Raw genomic sequence first — 24,630 nt, forward strand, 5'->3', positions numbered from 1 at the left:
ACCACTTTAAACTCTGGGACCTGAAGTCTGGATCTGCTGTGTGTCAACATCTGGACTGTGGATCAGCTGTTTCAGTCAACACAACAGATGATTCTACAGACAGACCTGTGTGGTTGGTCTCAGTTCCTTGTGTCAAGCTGACATCTGGACTGATGGACTGTGTTGGACTAGATGATTCCTATAATCTTTCATCTGCTGTGGACGTGGTGTGTTCAGGTACAAATGGACACAAACTGTGTCTGAACTGAATTCTCAGTGACCAGATGGTTCTGACTCTGACGTTTAAAGTTACATCTAATGAATCTTTTAATTTCATCAGTTGATTATTTTGTCTCAGTTCATTGTTTTTTCTTTCAAATGTGTCAAATATTGACCTTTGACCTTTGTAACGTCCAGATCCCAAATGAACGTCTTCATTTGGACCAGATGAGGCTGAAAACACAAACAGATTTCCCATTAGTCTCATTTAGGACAAAAGGACCAAATGTTGACATGTGAGACTCTAAAACCCCCACGTTTATCATTTTTTACCCATAATGCCTTTGAAGGTCAGCTGTGCTCTAAATGACCCATTCCTCATGTTTTCATTGGTCAGTGTTCATCCCATCCCAAACTCCTGTGGATCAGATCCATCTGTGTCTCTGAGGAGGATGGATTCTCTGACTGCTTGTTTGTGCTCATGTGTGCTGCTTGGTCCAATCATGTCTCTGTGTGTGGACAGATCTGCTGCCTCAGCCCAACATCTCCCTGTCTGACGGGGTCTTTGAGGTCTACCAGCAGGGGTTCCGGGTGCTGGTGGGCTCTGACTTCACCATCTCATGCTTCGTCCAACCACAGTACCCAGGAGGCTCCTTCCAGCTGATATCCGACACCAAGAAGCCGCTGAACCTCACCCTGCCGGCTGTCAATCACTCCGCCCACTTCCTGTTGTCTGCCATGGGCTACGCCCACCGAGGGAACTACACATGTGTTTATCACGTGGACGTTTATAACCACAGCTTCTCGTCGTCTCAGAGCCCCGCCCTCTATCTCACTGTCGGAGGTAACATCAGGACAAACACACACAAAACACCCACAATGCATCAGTAACAGTCACATGACCATGTTCCAAAACATTCCCAGTGAGCAGAGTGAACAGGTGTGAGCAGAACCACGTTGGTAGAACTGAGATCAGGTAAAGCCGGTCCAGTTGAACCTGTCAGAGACTGGGCTGAACCAACAAACACTCCTTTAATCTGAGCTCAGTTCAAAGCACAGTTGAGTTTAAACCCAGGTTTAAACCCAGTCCATCCAGGTTGAATGCAGAGCTCATTCACATAAACACTAATGTCTCTGTAACTATTACTCAGGTCTGACGTACGACGCTCACATCCAGGTCCTGTTATTTCCATACAGAAGCTCTAAAGTGTTTATGTCGAAGCACTTTCACGGATCTGACATCCAAAGGAGCACAAATCATTCTGTTCAGGCCTTGGGTTCCACTAAGGCTATGTTTCCATTACGTGGTATCGGCTCGACTCGACTCGAAAAAAAAGGACCTGGAATCTGGTACCCGGTATTAGTTTTTAAGTATCACCTCTGCCGAGGTTCCAGGACTGGGGACCAGATACTAAAATGTGACGTGTAAACACTGCAGACCACTGATTGGTCAGAGAGTCGTCTCTGTGACCCGCCATTTTACAAAAAACAGATGTGGAGGTTTACAGTAAATATGTCGGTAGGTTAATCCACATGATGACAGCCTGTAAAACTACACCATGGTTTGTCGAGGAGGTTCAGACGTAAAAATACAGCATGAGCTTCACGAGACAACACGAAACGAGCGAGTTCATCAGCAACTCTTTGAGCAGACGACACGGAAGTAACGCGCCACATCGCTATGATGTCCAGGTTCTGTAAAGTTGGTAGTATTCTGGAATGGACATGGTCTCCAGAAATAGGACCTGGTACCCGAGTCGAGGCGGTTCCATGTAGCAGAAACGCAGCATAACAGACTGGTAACAGCAACTCAGCGTAAGAGCCAACAAGACCTCCGACACACACAGTAAACACACACTTACACAGGATTCCAAACAGTCCAGATGGACTTGAACAATATTTAGGAATGAATCAGAAAACTGTCCCGATGCTCTGCCTAACAATAGTCCAACACTGGTTGAACACAAAACATATGGAAGGAAATGAGCCTTTCCAGTAAAGTGGAACTCACAGCTGTTTCCTGTTGGAATGTGTCCTCAGTGCATGTCCACATGTCTCAGTTGGACAACTCACTGCTGATGGAGTTAACACTGTCCTCTTCAGTTTAAGGTTCACCTTTAATGTTCATGAGTTCAGTGTGTCCCAGGGTCTGACATTCAGCTTTAAAGTTACAAAACTTACGTTTAAACCCTTCAGTTTGATATGTTGGGCCCAAATTAAACCTCTGAGAAAAAGTACAAAATAAAAATAGATCCTCAAAAACTTCAGTTCCACTGATCAACATCCTGCCATCCTCCATGGAACAGATGGACATCCTGGTATGTCCTCATGACGGCGTCCCAGAGGAAGACAACAGTTCTGTTGTGTAACATTTGCTGTCGCAGGTGGGAGAAATCTTTGGTCCCTTTGAGGCTCTTTCACACTGTACTCTGGCATGTTGAATTTATGTGTCTGTCCTCCCTAATCTATGTAGCGGAGCTTCATCAAGTAAATGCACACAGAGTCAAGTCAAAATCAGAGATCGAGCAGAATTGGAGCCGCATAAAGTGTTTATTCATGCATAAAATAAACACTGAGTTGATATCTGCAGAAACAAATGACTTTTCGCTCTGGGAGACCACTTTTATATTGTCAAAAGTAGGTTGGGTTTAGCTACAAACCATACCCACTTTTTATCATATTTTGAACATTGATCTAGTCATGTCGGAAACCCCTCTTTTCAGCTTGTCTCTGATAGGGTAAGGTCTTTTTGGTGTCTGTCAGGATTGGTCAGAACATATACATAAGTAACTAACTCCCAGTATTGGTTTATCTCATATTAATATGTAACTTTTTCCCAGAATATGTAAATTGTTTCCCAGAATGTCCAAAATTTCCACTCGTGTACTTCTTTTGTACACCACGTTTTCCGAAACTTTCCATGAGCTCACATGTTCTTTCTTCCTGCCCCATTTTGTAACTTTCCATAAATTCTCGTGTTCTTTCGATGGCTACACGTGTTCATTCTTTTGTGGTTCTCCCTGGAAAAAAAGTCAGCTACTCTGGTACAATCTACACATTACACTAAGAATAACTTCTGGCATGCAAATGAATACAGGTTAAATACTTTTGAAAACAAATTGAATACTTTTGATTAAAATACTGATTTTTGACACCACACTGTCCATGGAAGGGAATTAAACATGGGGAGTTAAACATGTATTTTTCTAAAGTTGATGGTTCAACAGTGAAGCTCAAAGTTGAAATGAACCTCATTGACTGAATCAAACAATAAAATAAAAGATTTAAAGAAACATATCAGAGAACTTCAGCTGAATCTTTGAGGAGTTTGTTTGAATGGATCCATTGAACTAAATCAGCCTTTATTAAAGTTGAATATGTCCAATAAAAGCAGCTGTTGGATGATTTGTGTATTTTTTTCATCAGTTTCTTCTTGGACATGAATGTGTTCCAGTTGTTTCCAGGTCATTATTGATCTGATCAGTTCTTTTTTCATTGTGATCAGCAGAATAATGACCGACACGTGTTCCATGGTCGTTGGTTTAAAGGTTGTTTCTATTGTGTTTCAGACTCGGTGACAAATCTGAATCATCAGGGTGGTGCTGATCGTCCTGGCTCTGCTCATATTTGATGTCTGCCTCTTCTTCTTCTATAAGGTTGGTTCATATCTTTCCTCAGTGGATTCATTGGACTGTAGACGCAGTCACACACACATCGGTCTGAACTGAACATGTCTGCTGCCATGTTTGTTCCAGGTCTCCGTGAAGCGGATCTGAATGAAGGAGGACAAAACCACAATAAGAGTTCAGGAACAAACATCCCATAATAGTCCCAGTGGTTCAGAGTGAGTCCAGCGGATATTTGGATCTGATCAACAGTTTCACAGCTGAACCAATAAACACCTTCATTCTGTTCTGATGCTTCATGATCTATCAGCGTCTGAGCTTCTGTTCAGAGTTTATACACGTGGAAACACCACTTCCACTGAATGAAAAACTAGATTATCGACCCGTAAATGCCCGCCAACTTCAAAGATTCCCGGTAATTATCGTGAGTTTCCAGAGAAGTTCAGCTGTGCCGGAAACTGCCGCAAACGGAGCCAATGGGGGAGGGGGGGGCGGGTGTGGGGGCGAGTGGGTGCGGGGGTTAACAGCTCACGGAGGTGTAAATGACCCTAATTTACATTTGAATGTCACTGGTGTCTACCATGTCTGACCACAGAAACAGCCATTGGATGTTTTTTTTTTTTTCTTTTTATAGCATCCCATTGGCTGTTACCACAAAGGGCAGCTCACATGTGATTGGTCATCTGTGCAGCATTATAATATGCTCCACCCATTATAAATATTATTATTATTGTTTTTATTATTATTATCATTATTATGTTTATTATTCAGATATTTATTTATTGTTGCGGGGTAATAGTTCACATACTGAAAACATCACCACCAACATCAATTAAGAAAGAACACGACTGCCACGATCATGTTAAAAATAAAGACAAGCTTTAATAAAATGCAGAATCCAAAAAGCACTCTTACATATTTAAGAAAACAGTGCCAACACTTTTAAAATAAACAAACTTAGAATGTCCACAGTCAGTTCAGTCAGATGTGCTGTCCTCACAACGTGTGACTGTGCAACTACAGCCACAAACAACAACACAGTAGAGTCCAAACAAGGCTTTCTGTTCTCAGCTGGAGCTTCTCCTTTACTTGCCGTTTTCTGAAATGTTTTTGTAACTGCAACATATAAAATACATCCAACTTAAATCACTAACAGACAGTTATTATTAATTACTCTACACATGTAATGCACTCACATTACTAGCTTGAATAGCATAAACATTAGCTTCATTACACGTTCACAGAACAGTTTCAATCAACCAGCATCTAGAACCTAATGTTGTTTTCGGATATATACACTTACAAAGAAGAAAATGTTCCAAGGCACACAGTAGTAAGCACATTTAGCGAACATGAGTTTTTCTGAACTTTAACTGCAGAGAAAATAGCGAACGGTAAATATACGTCAAAGATCATCTCTAGCAAAAGAGCACTCACTCTATATACAACCTTAGTGCGCAGCGAACACAAAGATCCTTAAGGAGACGACATCTCACTCCTATCAATTCTTAAGCCAACTGCATTTTAACAGATTTTAACCGATTTATCTATTATCAAGTTATTGTAACTTATGACAGCTAACTAAGTAATTTATACAACTTATGAAATAAGTTTGATCTTTGACCTAAAAACATCACATCAGACAAGTGTTGGTGCCAGCTTCTCTGACGGTGGTCCAGTCCAGTCTTCTGTGGTGGTAGAACATGTGTTGGTTCTGCTGTAGTGTCTGTGGTGGTAGAACATGTGTTGGTTCTGCTGTAGTGTCTGTGGTGGTAGAACATGTGTTGGTTCTGCTGTAGTGTCTGTGGTGGTAGAACATGTGTTGGTTCTGCTGTAGTGTCTGTGGTGGTAGAACATGTGTTGGTTCTGCTGTGGTGTCTGTGGTGGTAGAACATGTGTTGGTTCTGCTGTAGTGTCTGTGGTGGTAGAACATGTGTTGGTTCTGCTGTAGTGTCTGTGGTGGTAGAACATGTGTTGGTTCTGCTGTAGTGTCTGTGGTGGTAGAACATGTGTTGGTTCTGCTGTAGTGTGTGTTGGAGTGCAGCTCATAGGTTAGAGCTCCAGACTCTGGAAGGATGGACGCCTTACAGTCCACCCAGATGTCCCTTCAGCAGTGCCATCTTCTTCATCAGACGTCATATCCATTGTGATCCCCTCCATAAATCTCCTCCTTGTTGTCCAGTTCAGCCTCTTTTGCCTCCAGCTGCTGTACAGACAGAAGTACCATCAGTGCTGCACTGTGAGGCTAACAGTAGTAGAATGTGGTGTTTGTGTCAGATTCAGATTAAACACAGATTCTTCTAAATCTTCCCGTCTTTCTTCTCTGCTGTGGGCTGAAATGTTCATGGCTTCTGCCTGGACTGTTAGATCTGGTTGGCTGTATGTGGAGTTCCATCGGACTGTTTCATTATGTCTTACAGACCACTGGAATTAAAATATACACGTTAGGAAGAGTAAAAAAAATAGATGCATAGAATTATAACAATAGAGAAGCAAAACACAACAAACTATTAAAGTTCCTTCATCAACAGGACTCCACTTTCTACTCCATTCAAGCCTGGACTTGCAGCTGGAGCTGCCATTAAATGAGCAGTCACTGCTTCACTGTGGGTGAGCTCAGTCTGAAAACCAAATAGAAATAGTTCAGAAAAAGCAGACATTTACTTCTATAGAGCAGAATGGATCCAGACTCTTTCAAATCTGACCTTTGCTCTGGTTCATACCATCTGTTGTTTCCTTCACTGTTTTGCAGACGGCGCACACCTTCCTAAAATAATACAAGACTAAGTCACTTTGAGGAACAAACACCTCCAGGATCAAGCAGGTCAATGTGACAGATTCATTACTTTAATCAGTTCCACAAGTCAAACCACACTATCATACACTGTGCAATTAACTAAGAAAGTCACACTAAGATAAAATTCCCACCCAAATGGCACACATGTAATAATTAATTAAATATATACTTACCACAGTTTTTGGATTGTGCTCCAGCCTTTTTCTGGTTCTTGTCCACAGTCTGGTGGCTCATCCAGTGTCTGCCTGGTTCAAGTCAATGAGTTGTTGTTTCACCTCCACTGTAAACTGCTGTGTCATGTACGACTCCATTTGCATTTGGATACCTCACAGCAGGACCATTTACATACGAAAACTTCACATAGCCCAAGGGGCTGGGGAGGGGTTATTGCCAAGGCTCTCTAACCAGAGGATGGGAATTCACAGCAATTCCCGGCAGTTAGAGAGAATTTTCTGTGGTGACTGCAGTAAGTACATATTCAATTAATTATTATTAGACATGTGCTATTTGGGTGGGAATTTTATCTGTGTGACTTTCTTCATTATTTGCACAGTGTATGATAGTGTGGTTTGAATTGTGGAACTGATTAAAGTCATGAATGTGTCGCATTGACCTGCTTGAACCTGGAGGGGTTTGTTCCCAAAGTGACTGATTTTATGTAGGGATGTCCGATATTGGCTTTTTTGCCAAAAACCGATATGCCGATATTGTCCAACGCTTAATTTCTGATTCCGATATCTACCAATATTGCTGCCGATATATGTGGGATATTAAACTAATTTTAGGAAACATCACATATCTCCTGTCATGGAATTAACACATCATGCCTAATTTTATTGTGATGCTCCATTGGATGCATTCTCAAATGCAACAAGGCTTTCAAAATGTAAACGCTGTCTGTGCAAAGAATACATACTTCAACTTAATACTAAAGCCAAATCCAACAGTGTCTTCCCTGTGTCCTGCTGACATTCTACAGCTGAATCTGTTCTGTGTCCTCAGTCTGAATCTGAACTCACTCTAACAGATGAACACTAGCTGTCCTTTGTCTTGTTCCATGTCTGTGTCTGTCTTCTCCTTGAATGTCCTCTAGAAATGTCTGTTTTCTCTTCCTCCTGTCTGTCATTTTCTCCGTGTCGCTCCATGCCCCCCCCCCCCCCACACACACACACACACACACACACTTCGTGTCGGACCTGAGCCGCTCCGTGTTTCCCGTGTTCCGTGTCCGTCTCCCTCACCTTCTATTTCTCCGTTCCTGTCTCTAAATGGTTCTTCTGTAGCTCCATCATATATTGAATTGTCAGACTCTGTCTCCATAATCATCTTTAAGGCTTTTGAAACTGCGCGCAGTTCCTGCACAGTCTGCATTTCCTCATTCAGTGACTGCCGCTGGATGCGTTGCCATGGGATATGGAGACTCCAGTGCGAAAATGTTAAACCCGGTCCGTCATTTTTCCGAAAAAGCTGCTTAATTGTTTGTTTTTGGACTAAGGAAAGTAATTCACACGATCCGCAACAGCTTCAACTACAGCAGAACAGTGAAAACGCGGAGTGACGGAAAATCTCGTCATTGGCGGAGAAAGAGTTAAGTTGTGGAAAAAATGCCATATTTATTTATTTTCTCTCCCTCCCTCCATGAGTCTATTACAGTGTGGCAACTCTACAGTACAATTTTGAAAACTGCACATTTCTTTTAGCTACAAACAATGCTTCATTTACGCGTCGGTAAATGCCGGTGAAATCAAGGCATTATTTTATCGGTTTTAATGATAGGCAAAAAAAACGATATTCACCGATATTACATTTTTATGCCAATATCGGGCCGATAATATCGGTGGGCCGATATTATCGGACATCCCTAATTTTATGTCTTGTATTTTTTTAGGAAGATGTGACCCGTCTGCAAAACAGTGAAGGAAACAACAGACGGTATGAACCTGAGCAAGGGTCAGATTTGAAAGAGCCTGGGTCCATTCTGCTCTATAGAAGTAAATGTCTGCTTTTTCTGAACTATTTCTATTTGGTTTTCAGACTGAGCTCACCCACAGTGAAGCAGTGACTTCTCATTTAATGGCAGCTCCAGCTGCAACTCCAGGCTTGAATGGAGTAGAAAGTGGAGTCCTGTTGATTAAGTAACTTTAATAGTTTTTTATGTTTTGTTTCTCTATTGTTATAATCCCATGCATCTATTTTTTTACTCTTCCTAACGTGTATATTTTAATTCCAGTGGCCTGTAAGACATAATGAAACAGTCCGATGGAACTCCACATACAGCCAACCAGATCTAACAGTCCAGGCAGAAGACATGAACATTTCAGCCCACAGCAGAGAAGAAAGACGGCAAGATTTAGAAGAATCTGTTTAATCTGAATCTGACACAAACACCACATTCTACTACTGTTAGCCTCACAGTGCAGCACTGATGGTACTTCTGTCTGGACAGCAGCTGGAGGCAAAAGAGGCTGAACTGGCCAACAAGGAGGAGATTTATGGAGGGGATCACAATGGATATGACGTCTGATGAAGAAGATGGCACTGCTGAAGGGACATCTGGGTTGACTGTAAGGCGTCCATCCTTCCAGAGTCTGGAGCTCTCTAACCTTTGAGCTGCACTCCAACACACACTACAGCAGAACCAACATATGTTCTACCACCACAGACACTACAGCAGAACCAACACATGTTCTACCACCACAGACACTACAGCAGAACCAACACATGTTCTACCACCACAGACACTACAGCAGAACCAACACATGTTCTACCACCACAGACACCACAGCAGAACCAACACATGTTCTACCACCACAGACACTACAGCAGAACCAACACATGTTCTACCACCACAGACACTACAGCAGAACCAACACATGTTCTACCACCACAGACACTACAGCAGAACCAACACATGTTCTACCACCACAGACACTCCAGCAGAACCAACACATGTTCTACCACCACAGACACTACAGCAGAACCAACACATGTTCTACCACCACAGACACTACAGCAGAACCAACACATGTTCTACCACCACAGAAGACTGGACTGGACCACCCTCAGAGAAGCTGACACCAACACTTATCTGATGGGATGTTTTTAGGTCAAAGATCAAACTTATTTCATAAGTTGGATAAATTACTTTCATAAGTTACAATAAGTTAATAATAAATCAGTTGAAATCTGTTAAAATGCAGTTGACTTAAGAATTGAAAGGAGTGAGATGTTGCCTCCTTAAGGATCTTTGTGTTCGCTGTGCGCTAAGGTTGTACACAGACTGAGCGCTCTTTTGCTAGAGATGATCTTTGATGTATATTTCCCGTTCGCTCTTTTCTCTGCAGTTAAAGTTCAGAAAAACTCATGTTCGCTAAATGTGCTTACTACTGTGTGCCTTGGAAAATTTTCGTCTTTGTAAGTGTATATATCCGAAAATAAATATTAAGTTCTAGATGTTGGTTGATTGAAACTGTTCTGTGAACGTGTAATGAAGCTAACGTTTATGCTATTCAAGCTAGTGATGTGAGTGCATTAAGTGTGTAGTGGAATTAATAATAACTGTCTGTTAGTGATTTAAGTTGGATGTATTTTATATGTTGCAGTTACAAAAACGTTGAAGAAAACGTCAAGTAAAGGAGAACCTCCAACTCAGAACAGAAAGCCTTGTTTGGACTGTACTTTAGTTTGGTTTCTGGCTGGAGCTGCACAGTCGCATGTTGTGAGGACAGCACATCAGACTGGGACTGACTGTGGACATTCTGTTAGTTTGAATTTGAAAATGTTGTAATTTTTATTTATTCTGAAAGTTTGTTTTAATTTGAAAGTGTTGGCACTGTTTTCTTAAATATGTAAGTGTGCTTTTTGCATTCTGCATTTTATTAAAACTTGTCTTTATTTTTTAACATGATCGTGGCAGTCGTGTTCTTTCTTAATTGATGTTGGTGGTGATGTTTTCAGTATGTGAACTATTACCCTGCAACAATCAATCAAACAATCAATCAATAAATACCTGAATGATAAAAACATTAATAATAGTAATAATAATAATAATACTTTTAATGGGTGGGGCATATCATAATGCTGCACAGATGACCAATCACATGTGAGCTGTCCTTTGAAATGTCTGGTAATATCCAATGGGTTGCTATAAAAAAAAAAAAAAAAACATCCAGTGGCTGTTTCTGTGGCCAGACATGGCAGGCACCAGTGACGTTCAAATGTAAATTAGGGCCATTCACACCTCTGTGAGCTGTTAACCCCCCCATTCACTCCGTTTGTGGCAGTTTCCGGCACAGCTGAACTTTTCTGTAACCTCGCGATAATTACCGGGACTCTTTGAAGTTGGTGGGCGTTTACGGGGCCGATAATCTGGTTTTTCATGCAGTGTCATTCAGTTTCCTCTAACCCCCCTGCTCTTCCAGAACAGCCCCAGTTCAGACCTATGTGACTAATGTTACATTTCCTAGTAGTTCATGATAGTGACTAAACAGTTTGCCAGTGAACTCTCCATCCTAATAGAACTAATATAACCAGGTTCTGGCTTCACTTCCTGTACAAGCGCTTCCTCTGGGAACGCACGGTTCATGCTCAAAAAGGGGTACGTGCAGAGGGGGGAAGGGGGGAGGGGCAGATGGCAGTTGGGTTTGATAGACATATCACCGTTCAATCATTTTGAGTGGGCGCTTAAAGTGATTGGATGGTGTTTTTTCAGTCCTGTCCGTTCCACAGGTGACTAATTTTTTTAAATTTTTGTGGTAGAGCATTTAATTAATTAGTTGTAATCGGGTTGTGAAGGGGATTTTAAGGAATATAGTAAAAAATGCTCCAGGAAAACATCTCAGACCTCACCTTTAACGCTGCCGTCTTTGTACAAACTCCTGGTTTTTCCACTCGGTTGATGCTTCCTGTGTAAATTGCTGTGTTTGTCCAGTTGTGGACTGAATGTCCGTATGTGCTGAGGTCTGATACGTCCATGTCCACTGTCCAACCTCTGGTCCAAACGCTCTTTTGGATCCAGATTGTGTGTGTGTGTGTGTGTGTGTGTGTGCATATGTATTTATTGTTATGATTATTATTATTTTGGTTTCTATATTTTACAGATGGGATTTCTGGCTCTTTGAAGGGAGTCGGATCTTGAGCGGCTGTTCCTTTCAGAGCCGTTCAAAGACTGGCTCCTGTTCTATTTATTTTGTAGAAATCAAACAGGGGTCATTTGTTTATATCATGGAAACAATCACTGGTAGCAGTTATAAGATAAGATTTGGATCAGAATAATTCAAACTAACACATCCCATCAATATATTCTCTATTGGTGGGAATTATTCTAAAATTTTGATTGTAATTTAATCTGTCATGCTTTGACAGTCACATCACTATTTTGAATGTTCCCTAAAAAACTATGAGAACTACAATACTACAATATAAACTATGCAGGCTACAGATAACTTCCATGCAGAACATTTTAACAGTACAGAAAAAATATAGAGACAACTGATCTAACTTTGGACATCTCGAGGTGACTTCCTTCTGATTTCCTCCCTGTCTTAGAGTCTCTGTCTTTAGATAGATAGATAGATAGATAGATAGATAGATAGATAGATAGATAGATAGATAGATAGATAGGCATTTAGCTGCAGTGCATTATGGGAAATGCTGTCCTCGGCTGTATGAGGACAGACCAGTTGGACCTCAGTCCTGTTTCCTGTTTTCTGCTGATGTTCAGGACTGAAACCTGGGGTCAGTGCAGTACATATGTCTTTAAACAGCTGAACTCACATCTGTTTGCTCTTGTGTCTGTATTCAAACACACTTTGTACCTTTATCGCTGCTGATCGGCAGTTAATCCAAACAAAACAACACTGCTCCTAAATGGATCTGCTGTTTTACCCACAGTCTCACTCATCACTTTTCTGATCACAGGATGGACAGACTTGAACCCATCCTGCAGGGGCTTCCTGTGGTTCCTGGTTGCTATGGTGACCACAGTAATAGATATAAGCTTGTAGATATCTGATAAACCGTTGGATTCTCCAGTAAAACTGAGTCAAACTTAGGAAAAGTCTGTTCTACACAACAGACTGTACAACGCAGGCATGGACCAATCAGAATCCACCATTTAACACAGCTGTTCATGCATTATGGGGATGGCTAGTGTAACCCATGTCATATAATATGAGATAATATAAGATGATATGACATAACATGATAATAACTTACTCACTAAATTGTCATTAAGTTATGTTTCTGATCGTTATATTTTCCTATTAGTAGTAAACAGATTTTGTTCAGTAGTCAAAGAGTTAACTTCCTTGTAGTGATGTGACGTTCACGAACGAATCTAATCTTTTGAACGGCTCTTTGAAATGAACAATGGGAACTGAGTCTATGTAAAGAGCCCTTCATTTTTTTATTTTTATTTTTTTAAGGAGGGAGTGTCCGATTGCCTGTCAATTTACCAACATACTGTTCTTGTTCTGAGAATTGCACTGTAGTTCAGGTATTTCAGTAATTGCAGTGATTAATCACTGTTGTGTTTTGTGCAATTTTTTCCTATGTTTACACACATTTATTTTTCTTGTTTTGAGGAGAGTAAAATGTTATTTCATAAGAAAATGTTTTATTTTCTTCTTCATTTTTAGGCTACAGACTAGTCCACATCATGAACCATGATGTTTTTTGTCATATTCCATCATTTGTCTAATGTCACCTCTCATGTCATGGATTTATTCCACACATTTGAACTAACTATTCTTTTTTACGGTAAGATAATATTTACTGCCACGCCAATTAAACACCTTTAAATGTAATGTCAATCATCACATGTAGCCTATTTAGTCATTAAAACACTGGTGTTTCAAAATAATGCAAAAAACATAAAAGAGCCAGTCTGTTGAACGGCTCTTTTCAGTGAACGGCTCCTGATTGAATTGCTCCCTTCATAGAGCCAAAAGTCCCATCACTACCGATAAACCGTTGGATTCTCCAGTAAAACTGAGTCAAACTTATTAAAAGTCTGTTCTACACAAATAACAGACTGTACAACACAGCCAAGGACCAATCAGAATCCACCATTTAACACAGCTGTTCATGCATTATGGGGATGGCTAGTGTAACCCATATCATATAATATGAGATAATATAAGATGATATGACATAATATGATAAGAACTTACGCACTAATTTATCATTAAGTTCTGTTTCTGATTGTTATCTTTTCCTATTAGTAATAAACAGATTTTGTTCAGTAGTCAAAGAGTTAACTTCCTCGAAAAATGATTGACACATAGCTCCTGACCTATGAGCTGTAGTAAATTGGCGCATTGTCCCGCCCCTTTTCTCTGGAACCTTCCATTCTTGTCACTTCCTCTTCCTTTCACCGGGAGCTCTTAAACTCAGCACTACGGAGCGAGACGGAGAAAAGAGCGAGAAATAAAGTGAGAGAAAAGTCCAAAAGGTTAAATCTACCAGTCAGCTCCAACTGTGAAACCTGCGTCGGCAGTGACACTACTCCTTTTTCAGACTCTTATGGAGCCTTTTGCTGGATTTTCCTCCATCCTGAAGCCCAAACTTCACCGTGAGCCGCGGGAAGGTAATTCAGAAATCTGCTCAGAGTTAACTCCAACATGTTTCACTTTAAATATTATTGGATTCATTTATTCTCTGAAATGAAGCCAAAGGTTCAGAAATTCATTATTTTCGTCCTCTTCCTGTACTTTTCTTAGTTGAAGAAATCTGAGGCTTTGAATGGCCGCCATTTTGTGCCTCCTCTTTATCCCTGGTGTGAATAGATGAGTTTCAGTGTTTACTAACAACAGTGATGCGCACGCACCTCGGAGGCAAACACACCAGTACCAGCTCCAGCCGGCTCAAGTACACCTCCAGGCTCTGACCCGGAACTCGTGAACGAGTGAACATGTTAGCTCTGAAACTGTCCATGAACTGTTTCTGTCCAAAAGCCGATCCCATCTTGTCTTTCACAGCTGCATAATTTGACTTAACCACATCTGGAAAGGCTGTCCCATAGTAGAAAAGCAGACTGTCACAGACGGGTGGGCAGCAGAGGGTGCACTAGACATTTTTATTGTCTGTCATTTTGACGGACAGGGTCGTAAAAATTCCGTCACAACATATTATTATCCGTCATTTCAATTTTTTATTTTTTAATGATAATGAGATGTATTCAGTAGCATTTAATATTCAAAATCATCTCAGTGATGCAGCAGCTGTAGTTGCTTCTGGCTGATAAACCAACATGATATCACTGCTCGCATAATTATACACACCACTTTGAATTGGTGTGTTATCTGTAGACATTCTAAACTTTCCTTGTGTTTGTTCACACAGTGTCAGTCCCATGCACTGAGGGTTCGGGTTCAGGTTCTGTGAACCACAGATCTGAGCACAAATTGACGTGCCATAACACATGAAAGGTAGAAAATGCATACCTATAACACACCAAATGCCATCAGAACTGGAGTATAACTTGCTTGTCCGTCATCCTTCACCACATCAGTTCCTCTTTTTTCACCGTGTTTATCAGTGCCATCCAGTTTACTGGGCTTTAAAAGAACTAAGGAGACTCGGCTGTCTTCACAGTTTGCGTTAACAAAGTAGCATCTAATTTAGGCTAAAGTCAGCTAAACAACGATTACCCTCAGTATTTTAATCTGTCAAAGTGACGGACGGCCTTCAGAATTTTCCGTCATTAAAAAAAAATCTGTCAATGACAGAATATTTTCGGTTAACTCGACCTCTGTATGGTAGATCTCCAGTACGTACAGATCTGAAGTGTGCACTGCACACACCAGCATTCTGAATGTCCTCCTCAGATCCCTTCTCGCGTCTTAACGCCTGCAACCATAACTTTCGGCAATTTTTCTGGAAGGGATGTTTACCAGCAGGAATTCTGTAGAAGTTTAGATCCTTCTGTGTGTTCTCTCTGTTCTGACAACCCACGGCACAGTAAGACGACGGCATTATTCACACTTACAGTCAGTGTTTTGCTACGAACTCGGCGTCCTTTCTGCCTCCAAGGTGCGCAAGCAACATACATCCTACGTCATCATGAAACTGATCTATTAGTGAGTGAACTGTTCCTCAGACTGAACGGTTACACCTGTTTGTCATGGAAAACACATTTTCTCAAACAACTGATTCAAATGTGAATGTGTCTTATTATTTTTACTGGGTTTTCTAGTGAATTGTTACTTGTGCTTAACAGTCACACATATTTTGCATATGATTTGAAGTATTTACACTGTAAAACAGATCTTTTCCTAGAAGTAATCGATATGTGATTAGGGATGTAACGATATGAAAATTTCATATCACAGTTATTGTGACCAAAATTATCACAGTTATCATTATTATTGCGGTATTGTTGAAATGGTGCTCAAAATGTTCAAGAAGTACTTGTACACACACTGAAATAATTTAACTAAGTTGTATTTTGAAAAAAAATTTTAAAAAAATCAGCACAATGTACTTTCTTTTGGCAGAAACATTCATATATTAACCCTTAGGGGTCTGAGCCTTTGGCTGTTTTTCAGTCCTTTTGATTTTGCCTTTATATACTATATAAACAAATATTTGTTATACCCATGTTTGGTGTCTTTGTTTTCAGCACAACTTCATTTATATCATCTGCCTATTATTTTTTTCACTTTAACCTACTATAAAAACATAAAAGCCCAGAAACCACAAAAAAATATACAATCTGATCTGAAAAATGTATATAATTTATTGTATAAATAACATAAAGATGCTTAACGAACCTTTTCAAAGACTTTAAAAGTGAATATTGTTTCCAAATATTGTACAATTAAAACTGTAATAAGTTAAAACTATACTCAAATATTTGACATAAAAGCATAGCTTTACATAGGGTTTTTTTTCCCTTAAAAGTGCGGTAATCAAACGCGGTTATCATGATAATTAGAATTTAAACAGTAATACTAACCGTCTGCAATTTTACTGCGGTTTATTATTATACCGGTAATCATTACATCCCTATGTGTGATGTTGTTTTATTGTTCTACTGCATTTTCTAGCAGTGCCTTAAAGAAGGAAAAAAACTGATTTAACATGTGAATGTAATGTTACTCAAAGTACTGTGTTTTCCATTGTTTTCATCTGTTGTCATGTAATATGTTACAACACATAAAGTTACACTCAGATAGATTGTGAAAATTGAATATTAGATAACTTGCGATGTTTTATGACACTGTCTTTTGACAGGTCAGTTTTTATTTATTTATTTATTTTATATACATCTTCGAACTTCCATGGTTACTTCGTTGGATCATTTGACAGTTGATGGTGAGCCAAACCCGGTAGACGAGCTCTGATCCTGCTACTGCACGGTGCTGTGTGGTAGGAACACTGCAACCAAAACCCCTCTACATCATCATACACCAACTGCCCCTTCCCAGCGCGCGCACACACACACACACACACACACTCCCCTGGAACTTTTCTACATTCAACGGACCTTTGTGACATTCAACTGGACTCTTCGGACTTTCTCCATATACACGTTCAAACACAGGAAGTGGACTGGGTGTGGGTTTTGTTTCTTTTTGGGAGCCATCCCATTAAGAATAAGGTTTTGTGTTGAAAGTGAAGGATTTTCTATGATCCATGAAATGTTTATTGAATTTCCATGTGAATTGTGATTTCACTAATGAGTCACCTTGTGTTTGTTTAGATTTAGATCAGGTGCACCCAGGTAAGAGAACTGGAACCACTGTGATTGTGAAAACGGTTGTTACTGAGAACTGTTGGTACTAAAAGAGAGAGAGAACTTTTATTTAAAAATAATTTATTTTATTTTTTATAATTTTTTTTATAAAAATACAAGCCGGCATTTATAAAGTTAAGCCTTTGTCTGAGTCTGATTCAACTTACACCTCCTGTGAAGCAGCCATTCCTTCTGATCCAAAATTCTAAAATACTATATACTAATCTGTAAGTGTATATCAGCTCTAATCTGACATCGTCATAGCATTGAGTGTGCTACATTACTTACTATGTCATCATAGTCAAAACATTACTTCTGTATCCAATATTGGAATATTGAAAAGGTTGTAAAATGGTGCAGTGCTGTGTCCCATGTTAAAACAACAGAAATGATGGAAATAAAACAATCTCTTCTTACCACTTTCCTCCAGATGAAAAGGAGAAGAGAAGATGGCTGAAGCTGATACGGTTTGTTCAGGGTTCAAACTAGATTTTTTTCTCTAAGGGGGTCTCTGTCAAAAAAAAAAAAGCTGTGTTTTTTTTTGTGCCCATAACCCAGAGTAAACAAAGGCTGGTATATTTGAGGAGTGCACCAGGGTTCAGAGTCTGGTCTAGAGCAGCTCTACATGGAAAGTGTCATGAGATGACTTTTGTTATGATTGGATGCTACAGAAATACAACTGGATTGATTGAGCATCTCTTTATTTACTACATTATTCTGCATGTGTTCCTTCAAAGATTAGATGTCGTTAGAGCTAAATGTCTAAAATAATATAAAGCAATATACAAATAAAAGTCAGTGTGGTTGGTAGGCCTATGGCTTAGCAGTCCAGAGGACCAGAGCAGAGCTGAGGACAAATGTCCAGGTGCAGACCACAGTGGATTGGATTCACATTCACCCAAAAAAGCAGAAAAATATTTACAAAAGAGACAGTGAAACAGCTTTAAAATATACAAACTGTGCCAAAGGTATGACCTTGGTTCAGTACAGGAAGCACTGTTTTCAACCAGTGGAGAAAAGCAGCCTTTTATAGGCTGGACTGTCCACTGGCCTGGACTGGACTGGAGCACAGGGAAGTTTACTGACCCACCATTAATTAAATTAAATTAATTAAAATCACCAATTTATAAACAGTACTGGGATTAACTACAATTAACAAACTCATATAAAATATATATATTTTATTAATTTAACAGTGATAAATCTTAAAATATCAATTAGATGTGGCAGGTCCTTCAATTAAAACACCTCTGCTAATCTTCCCACAATGGTCCAGCCCGGAACCTTCTTAAGGTGCTCCGGAACACCTGGGACCAAACCTCAGAGACAAAGGTCAGTTCAGTTTCCACCCACCCACACCATTTACCTTTAGTTCTACTTGGACTTTGTTTTTTTGTTTTTTTCCAGGTCTACACCACCAAGAGCAAGACAACAAATAAACATCTGGAAAACACATAATGTGCATTTCTTTGTCTTACTGTTTTGTAATGGACTTGCTACATTTCAGTAACTAAACTCAAAAAGAGACAAACAATAATAATGTGGTTCAGTCCATCCATCCTGGTGGAGTGGTGCATTGTGGGTGTTCAGTTGGACTTAGTAGCAGTAGATGAGTTCCTTCAACCACTACATTTCCATCCACACTCACATGTGACTACAACTCCACATTAGACGGTTAGATTTTTAAATTTGAATCTTTTTGTAAATGATTGAATCATTCTGTCCAGAAAACAGCGGTTGGATCAACAGTGGAATATTCCTGTCCAAATATGGGAAGGCATGTGACGTAGAAGCCCAACCACAGCAGAGGAGATAAGAATGGGGAGGAGCTTATCAAAGACAGAGACAGTGAAGAGGACGACTGAGAGAAGAGACGAGCATGAGACTGGACATGGACATCACACTGCTGATCATCTCTATGTCCTTCTGGATGCAAGGTATGAGGAATGGTGGACACACACAGAGGGTTCATCTCCATGGTTACAGACGTGTCATGTGTGTTTGATGTCAATCATAGTGTGTGCTGATGGTCATGTGACTGTCATGATGATAAATGAGGGTCAAACTGAGTTTATTTAGTTTGTGTTTTATTCCAGGGACCATGGACAGAAAACATTAAACCCAGAGTAGAGTTGGACCAGAGCAGATTGGAATGTCCATGTTCATGTCCATGTGTCGTCCCTGTAGCAGGAAAGAAGGACATTAAAAAGGGACACAGTAGCAGAGAATTCAAAAGAACAGCAGTCACATCCAGTCAAGGTGTGGAATAAGGGAAGAGTCAGTGCAGGCTTAAATCTGTCGTATGTGTGGTGTCCTTCAGTTCAGTGGGAGTTTGTTGTGTTCTGTTTGGACTTTGGATGAGTAAAGCTGACCGTCCAAAGGCAGTTTAGTGTAAGGGCTGCACCACTGCCATCTAGAGGAAGTCCTGGTTCTGCAGTTGGTTCAGATTCAGGTGAACAAACGCCTTCAGAGGTGGAGGAGCACAACCATGAACCATGAAAAAATCAAACACACATTTGCACATGATCATGTTCCAAAGCTTCAGATCTTCTGCTTAGTGAGGATATGACAGTGGTGAGACTGGTGTGTCTTCACATCCAGGATTTGAACCCTTTCATGCATTAACAGTGAAAAAAAGAATTTCCTTTTTTTTTTTTTTTTTTTTTAGAATGATGTTATTACTCAAAATTAGGCTAAAGTTGAAATATTTTTTGATTTTTTTTTTTTTTTTATCTGGTTTTATTAAAACATTTAACCTCCTGAGACCCAGGGAAGTACAAGATTGATCTTTTTTAAATTAAATAATTGCCTATATTGAAAACATCATGATGCAAAAGTTTTTCAGATGCTTTTTTAAATTATTATTTTCATGGAATGTCCTTTGCGGTGCACCGTTTTTTTTTGTTTGTTTGTTTGTTTGTTTGTTTTTTTGTATTAAGCTGTGAAACTCTTGTCCACAAACATGGACAGTAATCCAGAGATCCCAGATCAGTCCAAACTCTAAAACTCAGATGATCCTTTTGTTCATTGTATGTCTGAGGGTCTGTACAGACTGCCTCCATGTGCTTTGGAGAATATTACCTTTAGAACTCTTTGGAAAGTGAGTTCAAGTATGTGTCCACAAATGTGGACGTCAAGCATGAAAGGGTTAACGGCTGCTTTATACCACAGATGGGTCGGTCATGAACGATCCGGCTCCAAGAGTCGACTCTTTTAAGTGAACGAATGGAGCTGTTGATTGGGAGCCAGTTTTTCCCCCACGTCTTTACTTTATTTGAAACAGTTTGTGATTGGTCAAGATGTGTGGTGACGTTTGTGTGTCCACGCTGTGCAGAAGGGGGAGGGGCTACAGACACACAGTAGAGTCAACACACGAACAGGAGTGAAGGAGACGAGTTAGAGCAGGGGTGTCCAAATCCAGTCCTCCAGGTCCAGTGTCCTACATGTTTTAGATGTGTCCCTCTTCCAGCCAAACCTGCTTCAGTGAATGATCAGCTCATCATCAAACTGTGCAGAAGCCTGAGAACCACAGAATGGCTTACAGGTGTGATGGAAGAAGAAGATGTACTGTAAAAAAAATCTGTAATTTAACAGAATTTTCACTTTTTACGTTATAGATTTTTCCTGTATTTTTAAGATACAGGAAAATATCAATGAAATGACAAAAATAGACTGTGATTTTTACATGTCAAATGTAAAATACAACGATAAAACTGTAACTGTGAATAACCAAAAAATTCCATTTTTTTAAAAATACAAAAAAATTAGAAGACTACAAAAATAAAAAATACAGTTAAAATACATTTGCAAATGTATCATACATTCACAGATATTTCTTTTCTATTTATGAGATTAAACTGTAAATTTAAAGTTTAATAATGTAAAACAAAATAATAATAATAATAATAATAATAATAATAATAATAACTAGAAGCACTCGGAGAGCGCAGACCTCCGCCAAGGCTGATCAGTGGCCCCCCCCGTGGCCCCCCCACCCCCGATCACCACCAAAATTTAATCATTTCTTCCTTATCCCATTTCCAACAAACCCTGAACATTTCATCCAAATTTGTCCATAACTTTTTGAGTTATGTTGCACACTAACGGACAGACAAACAAACAGACAAACAAACAAACCCTGGCAAAAACATAACCTCCTTGGCGGAGGTAATAAAACGTGATAAAATTATTGACAATTAACCGTAAAAGAAGTATTTGTTCTGTAAGTTTAGCCGGACTTGTTTGTTAATTGACAAATATCTTGTGTAATTACGGGAGGTTTCCCAACAAAAATGTTGAATAGATGTATTTTTGTGAATGTATAACATGTATAAGTACTCATAAACTGTCCAAATACAGTTTTTATCAGTGGATTGGACAACTGAGTCTCATTTTAAACTAGAAGCACTCGGAGAGCGCAGACCTCCGCCAAGGCTGATCAGTGCCCTCCCCCGTGGGCCCCCCCCACCCCGGATCACCACCAAAATTTAATCATTTCTTCCTTATTCCATTTCCAACAAACCCTGAAAATTTCATCCGAATCTGTCCATAACTTTTTGAGTTATGTTGCACACTAACGGACAGACAAACAAACAAACAGACAAACAAACAAACAAACCCTGGCAAAAACATAACCTCCTTGGCGGAGGTAATTATATATATATATATATATATATATATGTATATATATATATGTATATGTGTAATTTGATTGTTTTAATACATGTAAATATTCTTTAGCAAACATTTGAAAGTAAAAAGACAATGCAAAATCTCATGTAAAGTTAGGGCAAAAAACTGTATTTTGATTATGGAAAATTACCGTATTTTTATCAGATGGTTATTTTTCGTTATTTTACAATATTTTTTCGGCACCCCTGCTGCTGGAACAATACTGTTTTTTTTTTACTGTTGTTTTTTTTTTTAGTTTTTACAGTGTATCTAAAACATGCAGGACACTGGCCTTCGAGGACCGGATTTGGACACCCCTGAGTTAGTGACACATTCAGTGGATTCATTTTCATGTAGTATTACCCTGCAGTCATGTTTGGAGATATTGCTGTTGGAATATTCTGTCATTTCTGTCTGTCTGTCTGTCTGTCTGTCTGTCTGTCTGTCTGTCTGTGGTGCACTGAGTGTGTGTGGCCATGAGGGGCGGGTGATTGGATGACAGAGGTATGGGGGCGGAGCCAGTGAACTGGTGTGTGTGCATGGTGACACATGAGCGTGGGCTGAGTGAACGGAGCGACAGATAAGTTTTCCATGTTTTGGGCCGACACGAACTGTTTTGTGTTCTATCAATAAAACGATCAGTGTGAAATAACTGTCGTCCGTCCTGTAGACATCCAGGCAGACGCTGCAATATCACAGACAGTTCAAGAGCAGAGTGTAGACTGTGCAAAGATTTTATACCGAGCAGGTTCCACAAACACCCTGCACAGACACATGGGAACTGTTGATCCATCAGTGCAGTTGGAAAATACCAAGTAAGGCTGAATGAAGGTCCCAGTGGGTCTACTGAGACTGGATCTGCTCCTGGTAGTGGATTTCAGGATTTATTTGTGTACTGTGTTTAGAGGGGGATAAATAAAGCCACAGAAATAATAAACATTTGATATAATATATGGTTCTATATTCCATACATTATTTTACACATCATTTGGTAATAAATTAATCTAGAGCTGCAAACGATTAATCGATTAGGTGCTTGAAGTCAATGTAAAAAGTCGTGATTCGATTAATCGACTCAAATTGATTGAAGGGAGATAGTCTATTGCAGTTTTCCAGAATTGGAGCTTCGTTGTGCGTCACAATAAGCGTCCATGTGAAACACTCTGGTAATGCCAACATACTGGACAGAAGTCTTATCCTATTGAAGTGGAAGCATCCCCTCCCTCCCTCCCTCCCTCCCTCCCTCCCTCCCACAATAGCTGGTTGAAAGATGTCCTACTCCACACTAGATTAGAAAAGATTAGATTCACTTTGAGAAATAAAAACAGTTGTTTTAGACAACCTTTCTAAAAGTCAAACCACAAACAGTTAAGTCGTATTTAGATCCAACCTGATCATCGTCAGTGTCCTGTTTATTTGTGAATGACAACATGTTTTATTTCTAATCAGAATATTGTCATATTTTCATGGATGTACTTTGTGTTTTTCCTGCAGGACTCTTGGCTGAAAAGAACAACACTTCAGCAGGTAAGAAGTGCATAAAGGAGGGATCTGAAATGGATTTAGATTCAGATTCAGAAAACTGTATTGATCCCTGAGGGCCATTCATTCGCAGCATTTCTCAAGCAGTTCTCACAGCACTCTCAGTCTTGTAGACCGTGTTCAATCAAAAAAATTTTGCATTTTCCACTCCCAAAAATGAGAGTGGAGGATGCAAGTTTTCCTTCAGTTAAAAACAAAATATGTCTTTAAAATTTGTTCAAAGCTCTTCATGACTAGTGGAGTGAGTGCTACCGCTCTGAACTCACTCAATTCCTTTGAGTTATTTGATTTGGGAAGAGGGATCACCATCAATGTCTTCCACAGAGAAGGAATGTGACCAAGATCAACACATTTTTGAAACAATCACCAAAAACAACAGTGAGCTGGGTGGCACAGTGGTGCGAGGTGCACTCACAGATAGCATCAGGACCCTTAGCCTTCTCTACCTTTACCTTCTGAAATAAGGCAGTGACCTGATTTTGTAAAGGCACAATTTTATTAGAAGGCTTAAGAGAATTCCTACAGTCAGACACATTTTCCAAAACATCAGACCTTTCAAAACGAGACAAAAAAGAATTCAAAGCACTTGCCAACTCAAAGTCAGACCCCCCATTCACAGTCACAGGTTTTCTGTCCTCTTTTTGGTGGCTACTGGAGCTCATGTTCTGAATATCCCACCCAGCTGCTCTAAGGTCTCCACTGCTGTACTGGGCTTCAACTCTGCCCTTATATTTTCTATTGGTGCCAATTATAAAGCAGCAGATGAGGACTTCTCCCCAATGCTTTATTCTGCTGAACAGAACTTTTTACACCAGGGTTACTGTTTTGGCCCAAACCCACGCCAACATCCATCCATCCATCCATTATCCACCACTTATCCGGGGCTGGGTCGCGGGGATAACAGTCTAACCAGGGATGCCCAGACTTCCCTCTCCCCAGACTCCTCCTCCAGCTCTTCCGGGGGGACCCCGAGGCGTTCCCAGGCCAGCCGAGAGACATAGTCTCTCCAACGTGTCCTGGGTCTTCCCCGAGGTCTCCTCCCGGTGGGACATGCCCGG

The 24,630-nt window shown here is 40.0% G+C and overlaps 1 protein-coding gene across 1 annotated transcript in view; it reads left to right on the forward strand.

Annotated features, from left to right (window-relative positions):
• The first annotated feature begins 981 nt into the window (after positions 1–981).
• Positions 982–24,630, forward strand: part of LOC115427623 (von Willebrand factor A domain-containing protein 7-like) — an 80,867-nt gene continuing 57,218 nt past the window's right edge. Inside the window, exons 1-2 of the mRNA XM_030146264.1 lie at positions 982–1,042; positions 3,768–3,854. The gene's annotated coding sequence lies outside the window, so the exon portion shown is untranslated. The remainder of the gene's footprint in view (positions 1,043–3,767; positions 3,855–24,630) is intronic.

The sequence above is a fragment of the Sphaeramia orbicularis genome, chromosome 1 (genome assembly GCF_902148855.1).
Source record: "Sphaeramia orbicularis chromosome 1, fSphaOr1.1, whole genome shotgun sequence".
NCBI classification, from domain to species: domain Eukaryota; kingdom Metazoa; phylum Chordata; class Actinopteri; order Kurtiformes; family Apogonidae; genus Sphaeramia; species Sphaeramia orbicularis.